We start from the raw sequence: 9160 nt of genomic DNA, 5'->3' as shown, positions 1-9160 counted from the left end.
GTAAATGTGTGGGTTGTCATTTTTTGAGCTGTCGTTGACCCCTTAGGCCTTGTTCCTGTGATGCCACTCATGGCACTAGTGGCACTAGTGGCACCTTGTCGAGGTATCGCTAATTCGAAAGCTGTATCTACCATGACGCTTGCACCATTGACTACATTCATACTAAAACGGGAATGTATATAAAAATTATAGCAAAAAACACTGCCAGCTGATGGGAAGGCATCCTATGTTTAACAATAAATGATGTAAATGTGTGGGTTGTCGTCATTTCTTGAGCTGTCGTTGACCCCTTAGGCCTTCTTCCTGTGATGCCACTCATGGAACTAGTGGCACCCTGTCGAGGTATCGCTAATTCGAAAGCTGTATCTACCATGACGCTTGCACCATTGACTACATTCATACTAAAACGGGAATGTATATAAAAATTATAGCAAAAAACACTGCCAGCTGATGGGAAGGTATCTTATGTTTAACAATAAATGATGTAAATGTGTGGGTTGTCATTTTTTGAGCTGTCGTTGACCCCTTAGGCCTTGTTCCTGTGATGCCACTCATGGCACTAGTGGCACTAGTGGCACCTTGTCGAGGTATCGCTAATTCGAAAGCTGTATCTACCATGACGCTTGCACCATTGACTACATTCATACTAAAACGGGAATGTATATAAAAATTATAGCAAAAAACACTGCCAGCTGATGGGAAGGCATCCTATGTTTAACAATAAATGATGTAAATGTGTGGGTTGTCGTCATTTCTTGAGCTGTCGTTGACCCCTTAGGCCTTCTTCCTGTGATGCCACTCATGGCACTAGTGGCACCCTGTCGAGGTATCGCTAATTCGAAAGCTGTATCTACCATGACGCTTGCACCATTGACTACATTCATACTAAAACGGGAATGTATATAAAAATTATAGCAAAAAACACTGCCAGCTGATGGGAAGGCATCCTATGTTTAACAATAAATGATGTAAATGTGTGGGTTGTCGTCATTTCTTGAGCTGTCGTTGACCCCTTAGGCCTTCTTCCTGAGATGCCACTCATGGCACTAGTGGCACCCTGTCGAGGTATCGCTAATTCGAAAGCTGTATCTACCATGACGCTTGCACCATTGACTACATTCATACTAAAATGGGAATGTATATAAAAATTATAGCAAAAAACACTGCCAGCTGATGGGAAGGTATCTTATGTTTAACAATAAATGATGTAAATGTGTGGGTTGTCATTTCTTGAGCTGTCGTTGACCCCTTAGGCCTTGTTCCTGTGATGCCACTCATGGCACTAGTGGCACTAGTGGCACCTTGTCGAGGTATCGCTAATTCGAAAGCTGTATCTACCATGACGCTTGCACCATTGACTACATTCATACTAAAACGGGAATGTATATAAAAATTATAGCAAAAAACACTGCCAGCTGATGGGAAGGTATCCTATGTTTAACAATAAATGATGTAAATGTGTGGGTTGTCATTTCTTGAGCTGTCGTTGACCCCTTAGGCCTTGTTCCTGTGATGCCACTCATGGCACTAGTGGCACTAGTGGCACCCTGTCGAGGTATCGCTAATTCGAAAGCTGTATCTACCATGACGCTTGCACCATTGACTACATTCATACTAAAACGGGAATGTATATAAAAATTATAGCAAAAAACACTGCCAGCTGATGGGAAGGTATCTTATGTTTAACAATAAATGATGTAAATGTGTGGGTTGTCATTTCTTGAGCTGTCGTTGACCCCTTAGGCCTTGTTCCTGTGATGCCACTCATGGCACTCGTGGCACTAGTGGCACTAGTGGCACCTTGTCGAGGTATCGCTAATTCGAAAGCTGTATCTACCATGACGCTTGCACCATTGACTACATTCATACTAAAACGGGAATGTATATAAAAATTATAGCAAAAAACACTGCCAGCTGATGGGAAGGCATCCTATGTTTAACAATAAATGATGTAAATGTGTGGGTTGTCGTCATTTCTTGAGCTGTCGTTGACCCCTTAGGCCTTCTTCCCTTGATGCCACTCATGGCACTAGTGGCACCCTGTCGAGGTATCGCTAATTCGAAAGCTGTATCTACCATGAAGCTTGCACCATTGACTACGTTCATACTAAAACGGGAATGTATATAAAAATTATAGCAAAAAACACTGCCAGCTGATGGGAAGGCATCCTATGTTTAACAATAAATGATGTAAATGTGTGGGTTGTCGTCATTTCTTGAGCTGTCGTTGACCCCTTAGGCCTTCTTCCTGTGATGCCACTCATGGCACTAGTGGCATCCTGTCGAGGTATCGCTAATTCGAAAGCTGTATCTACCATGACGCTTGCACCATTGACTACATTCATACTAAAACGGGAATGTATATAAAAATTATAGCAAAAAACACTGCCAGCTGATGGGAAGGTATCTCATGTTTAACAATAAATGATGTAAATGTGTGGGTTGTCATTTTTTGAGCTGTCGTTGACCCCTTAGGCCTTGTTCCTGTGATGCCACTCATGGCACTAGTGGCACTAGTGGCACCCTGTCGAGGTATCGCTAATTCGAAAGCTGTATCTACCATGACGCTTGCACCATTGACTACATTCATACTAAAACGGGAATGTATATAAAAATTATAGCAAAAAACACTGCCAGCTGATGGGAAGGTATCTTATGTTTAACAATAAATGATGTAAATGTGTGGGTTGTCATTTCTTGAGCTGTCGTTGACCCCTTAGGCCTTGTTCCTGTGATGCCACTCATGGCACTCATGGCACTAGTGGCACTAGTGGCACCTTGTCGAGGTATCGCTAATTCGAAAGCTGTATCTACCATGACGCTTGCACCATTGACTACATTCATACTAAAACGGGAATGTATATAAAAATTATAGCAAAAAACACTGCCAGCTGATGGGAAGGCATCCTATGTTTAACAATAAATGATGTAAATGTGTGGGTTGTCGTCATTTCTTGAGCTGTCGTTGACCCCTTAGGCCTTCTTCCCTTGATCCACTCATGGCACTAAGTGGCACCCTGTCGAGGTATCGCTAATTCGAAAGCTGTATCTACCATGAAGCTTGCACCATTGACTACGTTCATACTAAAACGGGAATGTATACAAAAATTATAGCAAAAAACACTGCCAGCTGATGGGAAGGTATCTTATGTTTAACAATAAATGATGTAAATGTGTGGGTTGTCGTCATTTCTTGAGCTGTCGTTGACCCCTTAGGCCTTGTTCCTGTGATGCCACTCATGGCACTAGTGGCACCTTGTCGAGGTATCGCTAATTCGAAAGCTGTATCTACCATGACGCTTGCACCATTGACTACATTCATACTAAAACGGAATGTATATAAAAATTATAGCAAAAAACACTGCCAGCTGATGGGAAGGCATCCTATGTTTAACAATAAATGATGTAAATGTGTGGGTTGTCGTCATTTCTTGAGCTGTCGTTGACCCGTTAGGCCTTGTTCCTGTGATGGCACTCATGGCACTAGTGGCACCCTGTCGAGGTATCGCTAATTCGAAAGCTGTATCTACCATGACGCTTGCACCATTGACTACATTCATACTAAAACGGGAATGTATATAAAAATTATAGCAAAAACACTGCCAGCTGATGGGAAGGTATCCTATGTTTAACAATAAATGATGTAAATGTGTGGGTTGTCATTTCTTGAGCTGTCGTTGACCCCTTAGGCCTTGTTCCTGTGATGCCACTCATGGCACTAGTGGCACCTTGTCGAGGTATCGCTAATTCGAAAGCTGTATCTACCATGACGCTTGCACCATTGACTACATTCATACTAAAACGGGAATGTATATAAAAATTATAGCAAAAAACACTGCCAGCTGATGGGAAGGCATCCTATGTTTAACAATAAATGATGTAAATGTGTGGGTTGTCGTCATTTCTTGAGCTGTCGTTGACCCCTTAGGCCTTCTTCCTGTGATGCCACTCATGGCACTAGTGGCACCCTGTCGAGGTATCGCTAATTCGAAAGCTGTATCTACCATGACGCTTGCACCATTGACTACATTCATACTAAAACGGGAATGTATATAAAAATTATAGCAAAAAACACTGCCAGCTGATGGGAAGGTATCTTATGTTTAACAATAAATGATGTAAATGTGTGGGTTGTCATTTTTTGAGCTGTCGTTGACCCCTTAGGCCTTGTTCCTGTGATGCCACTCATGGCACTAGTGGCACTAGTGGCACCTTGTCGAGGTATCGCTAATTCGAAAGCTGTATCTACCATGACGCTTGCACCATTGACTACATTCATACTAAAACGGGAATGTATATAAAAATTATAGCAAAAAACACTGCCAGCTGATGGGAAGGCATCCTATGTTTAACAATAAATGATGTAAATGTGTGGGTTGTCGTCATTTCTTGAGCTGTCGTTGACCCCTTAGGCCTTCTTCCTGTGATGCCACTCATGGAACTAGTGGCACCCTGTCGAGGTATCGCTAATTCGAAAGCTGTATCTACCATGACGCTTGCACCATTGACTACATTCATACTAAAACGGGAATGTATATAAAAATTATAGCAAAAAACACTGCCAGCTGATGGGAAGGTATCTTATGTTTAACAATAAATGATGTAAATGTGTGGGTTGTCATTTTTTGAGCTGTCGTTGACCCCTTAGGCCTTGTTCCTGTGATGCCACTCATGGCACTAGTGGCACCTTGTCGAGGTATCGCTAATTCGAAAGCTGTATCTACCATGACGCTTGCACCATTGACTACATTCATACTAAAACGGGAATGTATATAAAAATTATAGCAAAAAACACTGCCAGCTGATGGGAAGGCATCCTATGTTTAACAATAAATGATGTAAATGTGTGGGTTGTCGTCATTTCTTTCGCTGTCGTTGACCCCTTAGGCCTTCTTCCTGTGATGCCACTCATGGCACTAGTGGCACCCTGTCGAGGTATCGCTAATTCGAAAGCTGTATCTACCATGACGCTTGCACCATTGACTACATTCATACTAAAACGGGAATGTATATAAAAATTATAGCAAAAAACACTGCCAGCTGATGGGAAGGCATCCTATGTTTAACAATAAATGATGTAAATGTGTGGGTTGTCGTCATTTCTTGAGCTGTCGTTGACCCCTTAGGCCTTCTTCCTGAGATGCCACTCATGGCACTAGTGGCACCCTGTCGAGGTATCGCTAATTCGAAAGCTGTATCTACCATGACGCTTGCACCATTGACTACATTCATACTAAAATGGGAATGTATATAAAAATTATAGCAAAAAACACTGCCAGCTGATGGGAAGGTATCTTATGTTTAACAATAAATGATGTAAATGTGTGGGTTGTCATTTCTTGAGCTGTCGTTGACCCCTTAGGCCTTGTTCCTGTGATGCCACTCATGGCACTAGTGGCACTAGTGGCACCTTGTCGAGGTATCGCTAATTCGAAAGCTGTATCTACCATGACGCTTGCACCATTGACTACATTCATACTAAAACGGGAATGTATATAAAAATTATAGCAAAAAACACTGCCAGCTGATGGGAAGGTATCCTATGTTTAACAATAAATGATGTAAATGTGTGGGTTGTCATTTCTTGAGCTGTCGTTGACCCCTTAGGCCTTGTTCCTGTGATGCCACTCATGGCACTAGTGGCACTAGTGGCACCCTGTCGAGGTATCGCTAATTCGAAAGCTGTATCTACCATGACGCTTGCACCATTGACTACATTCATACTAAAACGGGAATGTATATAAAAATTATAGCAAAAAACACTGCCAGCTGATGGGAAGGCATCCTATGTTTAACAATAAATGATGTAAATGTGTGGGTTGTCGTCATTTCTTGAGCTGTCGTTGACCCCTTAGGCCTTCTTCCCTTGATGCCACTCATGGCACTAGTGGCACCCTGTCGAGGTATCGCTAATTCGAAAGCTGTATCTACCATGACGCTTGCACCATTGACTACATTCATACTAAAACGGGAATGTATATAAAAATTATAGCAAAAAACACTGCCAGCTGATGGGAAGGTATCTTATGTTTAACAATAAATGATGTAAATGTGTGGGTTGTCATTTCTTGAGCTGTCGTTGACCCCTTAGGCCTTGTTCCTGTGATGCCACTCATGGCACTAGTGGCACTAGTGGCACCCTGTCGAGGTATCGCTAATTCGAAAGCTGTATCTACCATGACGCTTGCACCATTGACTACATTCATACTAAAACGGGAATGTATATAAAAATTATAGCAAAAAACACTGCCAGCTGATGGGAAGGCATCCTATGTTTAACAATAAATGATGTAAATGTGTGGGTTGTCGTCATTTCTTGAGCTGTCGTTGACCCCTTAGGCCTTCTTCCCTTGATGCCACTCATGGCACTAGTGGCACTAGTGGCACCCTGTCGAGGTATCGCTAATTCGAAAGATGTATCTACCATGACGCTTGCACCATTGACTACATTCATACTAAAATGGGAATGTATATAAAAATTATAGCAAAAAACACTGCCAGCTGATGGGAAGGTATCTTATGTTTAACAATAAATGATGTAAATGTGTGGGTTGTCATTTCTTGAGCTGTCGTTGACCCCTTAGGCCTTGTTCCTGTGATGCCACTCATGGCACTAGTGGCACTAGTGGCACCTTGTCGAGGTATCGCTAATTCGAAAGCTGTATCTACCATGACGCTTGCACCATTGACTACATTCATACTAAAACGGGAATGTATATAAAAATTATAGCAAAAAACACTGCCAGCTGATGGGAAGGTATCTTATGTTTAACAATAAATGATGTAAATGTGTGGGTTGTCATTTCTTGAGCTGTCGTTGACCCCTTAGGCCTTGTTCCTGTGATGCCACTCATGGCACTCGTGGCACTAGTGGCACCTTGTCGAGGTATCGCTAATTCGAAAGCTGTATCTACCATGACGCTTGCACCATTGACTACATTCATACTAAAACGGGAATGTATATAAAAATTATAGCAAAAAACACTGCCAGCTGATGGGAAGGCATCCTATGTTTAACAATAAATGATGTAAATGTGTGGGTTGTCGTCATTTCTTGAGCTGTCGTTGACCCCTTAGGCCTTCTTCCCTTGATGCCACTCATGGCACTAGTGGCACCCTGTCGAGGTATCGCTAATTCGAAAGCTGTATCTACCATGAAGCTTGCACCATTGACTACGTTCATACTAAAACGGGAATGTATATAAAAATTATAGCAAAAAACACTGCCAGCTGATGGGAAGGTATCTTATGTTTAACAATAAATGATGTAAATGTGTGGGTTGTCGTCATTTCTTGAGCTGTCGTTGACCCCTTAGGCCTTGTTCCTGTGATGCCACTCATGGCACTAGTGGCACCTTGTCGAGGTATCGCTAATTCGAAAGCTGTATCTACCATGACGCTTGCACCATTGACTACATTCATACTAAAACGGGAATGTATATAAAAATTATAGCAAAATACACTGCCAGCTGATGGGAAGGCATCCTATGTTTAACAATAAATGATGTAAATGTGTGGGTTGTCGTCATTTCTTGAGCTGTCGTTGACCCGTTAGGCCTTGTTCCTGTGATGGCACTCATGGCACTAGTGGCACCCTGTCGAGGTATCGCTAATTCGAAAGCTGTATCTACCATGACGCTTGCACCATTGACTACATTCATACTAAAACGGGAATGTATATAAAAATTATAGCAAAAACACTGCCAGCTGATGGGAAGGTATCCTATGTTTAACAATAAATGATGTAAATGTGTGGGTTGTCATTTCTTGAGCTGTCGTTGACCCCTTAGGCCTTGTTCCTGTGATGCCACTCATGGCACTAGTGGCACCTTGTCGAGGTATCGCTAATTCGAAAGCTGTATCTACCATGACGCTTGCACCATTGACTACATTCATACTAAAACGGGAATGTATATAAAAATTATAGCAAAAAACACTGCCAGCTGATGGGAAGGCATCCTATGTTTAACAATAAATGATGTAAATGTGTGGGTTGTCGTCATTTCTTGAGCTGTCGTTGACCCCTTAGGCCTTCTTCCTGTGATGCCACTCATGGCACTAGTGGCACCCTGTCGAGGTATCGCTAATTCGAAAGCTGTATCTACCATGACGCTTGCACCATTGACTACATTCATACTAAAACGGGAATGTATATAAAAATTATAGCAAAAAACACTGCCAGCTGATGGGAAGGTATCTTATGTATAACAATAAATGATGTAAATGTGTGGGTTGTCATTTTTTGAGCTGTCGTTGACCCCTTAGGCCTTGTTCCTGTGATGCCACTCATGGCACTAGTGGCACTAGTGGCACCTTGTCGAGGTATCGCTAATTCGAAAGCTGTATCTACCATGACGCTTGCACCATTGACTACATTCATACTAAAACGGGAATGTATATAAAAATTATAGCAAAAAACACTGCCAGCTGATGGGAAGGCATCCTATGTTTAACAATAAATGATGTAAATGTGTGGGTTGTCGTCATTTCTTGAGCTGTCGTTGACCCCTTAGGCCTTCTTCCTGTGATGCCACTCATGGCACTAGTGGCACCCTGTCGAGGTATCGCTAATTCGAAAGCTGTATCTACCATGACGCTTGCACCATTGACTACATTCATACTAAAACGGGAATGTATATAAAAATTATAGCAAAAAACACTGCCAGCTGATGGGAAGGTATCTTATGTTTAACAATAAATGATGTAAATGTGTGGGTTGTCATTTTTTGAGCTGTCGTTGACCCCTTAGGCCTTGTTCCTGTGATGCCACTCATGGCACTAGTGGCACTAGTGGCACCTTGTCGAGGTATCGCTAATTCGAAAGCTGTATCTACCATGACGCTTGCACCATTGACTACATTCATACTAAAACGGGAATGTGTATAAAAATTATAGCAAAAAACACTGCCAGCTGATGGGAAGGCATCCTATGTTTAACAATAAATGATGTAAATGTGTGGGTTGTCGTCATTTCTTGAGCTGTCGTTGACCCGTTAGGCCTTGTTCCTGTGATGGTACTCATGGCACTAGTGGCACCCTGTCGAGGTATCGCTAATTCGAAAGCTGTATCTACCATGACGCTTGCACCATTGACTACATTCATACTAAAACGGGAATGTATATAAAAATTATAGCAAAAAACACTGCCAGCTGATGGGAA

The sequence above is a fragment of the Schistocerca piceifrons genome, unplaced genomic scaffold, assembly GCF_021461385.2.
Source record: "Schistocerca piceifrons isolate TAMUIC-IGC-003096 unplaced genomic scaffold, iqSchPice1.1 HiC_scaffold_549, whole genome shotgun sequence".
In the NCBI taxonomy this organism is placed as follows: Eukaryota; Metazoa; Arthropoda; class Insecta; order Orthoptera; family Acrididae; genus Schistocerca; species Schistocerca piceifrons.
Note: the sequence above shows the minus strand (reverse complement) of the source record.